This window comes from Capra hircus, assembly GCF_001704415.2.
Source record: "Capra hircus breed San Clemente chromosome X unlocalized genomic scaffold, ASM170441v1, whole genome shotgun sequence".
NCBI lineage: Eukaryota > Metazoa > Chordata > Mammalia > Artiodactyla > Bovidae > Capra > Capra hircus.
In genome coordinates this window covers 32,537,559-32,539,220 of record NW_017189516.1, presented here as the reverse complement: position 1 = coordinate 32,539,220, position 1,662 = coordinate 32,537,559, and the positions used below count along the sequence as shown (strand labels likewise).

General features: G+C 44.3%; 1 non-coding gene across 1 annotated transcript; it reads left to right on the top strand.

The window, feature by feature from the left end:
- The first annotated feature begins 892 nt into the window (after positions 1–892).
- Positions 893–964, top strand: TRNAC-GCA. The gene has a single exon. It is a non-coding gene; the product is annotated as a tRNA-Cys (tRNA).
- Positions 965–1,662: the final 698 nt, after the last annotated feature.

The window sequence follows — 1,662 nt, the reverse complement described above, 5'->3', positions numbered from 1 at the left end:
ATGTGTAGTGCATATTAGTAAGAAGTATCAGTTCAGTTCAGTTCAGTAGTTCAGTCGTGTCTTACTCTTTGTGACCTCATGAGTCGCAGCACGCCAGGCCTCCCTATCCATCACCAACTCCCAGAGTTTACTCAAACTCACATCCATCCAGTCGGTGATGCCCAGCCATCTCATCCTCTGTCGTCCCCTTTTCCTCCTGCCCCCAATCCCTCCCAGCATCAGAGTCTTTTCCAATGAATCAACTCTTCGCATCAGGTGGCCAAAGTACTGGAGTGTCAGCTTTAGCATCATTCCTTCCAAAGAACACCCAGGGCTGATCTCCTTCAGAATGGACTGGTTGGATCTCCTTGCAGTCCAAGGGACTCTCATGAGTCTTCTCAAACACCACAGTTGAAAAGCATCAATTCTTCTGTGCTCAGCTTCCTTCACAGTTCAACTCTCACATCCATACATGACCACTGGAAAAACCATAGCCTTGACTAGATGGACCTTAGTTGGCAAAGTAATGTCTCTGCTTTTCAACATGCTATCTAGATTGGTCATAACTTTCCTTCCAAGGAGTAAGCATCTTTTAATTTAATGGCTGCAATCACCATCTGCTGTGATTTTGGAGTCCCCAAAAATAAAATCTGACACTGTTTCCACTGTTTTCCCATCTATTTCCCATGAAGTGATGGGACCAGATGCCATTATCTTCATTGAAGTATAAGCAAATTTGTGCTAAATTTGGAAGAATGTCTAAATGGAAATAATAGTTAACAATATAAAGTTGTTTTATTGAGCTATAGTGCCTTAAAATGTATTTTATAGTAGCATTTTATTTTTTGGATTAACTGGTAAATTTCATATCTGAGACTCTCAAGTAATAAGCTTTACTTTTCATAATAGGTCTTCCCTGGTGGCTCAGACGGTAAAGTGTCTGCCTGCAATGCAGGAGACCCAGGTTCGATTCCTGGGTCGGGAAGATCCCCTGGAGAAGGAAATGGCAATCCACTCCAGCATTCTTGTCTTGAAAATCCCATCATAGAGGAACCTGATAGGTCTTCCCAAGTGGCACTAGTGGTAAAGAAACCACTTCCCAATGCACAAGACATGAGAGACACAGGTTCAGTCCCTCGGTTGGGGAGATCCTCTGTAGGAGGGCATGACAATCCTCTCCAGTATTCTTGCCTAGAGAATCCCATGAACAGAACAGCCTGGAGACCTACAATCCATAGGGCCACAGTCAGACACGACTGGAGTGACTTAGCACTTTTGCACATTTCATAATATTATAAAATATTAAGGCTTCTCTGGTGGCTTAGATGGTAAACAATCTGCCCATGGTGTAGGAGACATAAGTTTGATCCCTGGGTCAGGAAGATTCCCTTGGAGAAGAAAATGGCAACCCACTCCAATATTCTTGCCTGGAGAATTCCATGGACAGAGGAGCCTGGTGGACTACAGTCCATGGGATCACAAGGAGTCAGACATGACTGAGCAACATACACACACATACAATGTTAAAGATACAATGCTCTATGCATCTGGTAACAAACCTCACCTCCCACCACAGTGTCAACAGACACAATGCAGGGAGCCAGAACTCCTACCCCTTCTCAGCAGTTGGGGAGAGCCCCCAACCTGTCTTTGGTATCAACAGAGGCTGAGAATGAAACCTGG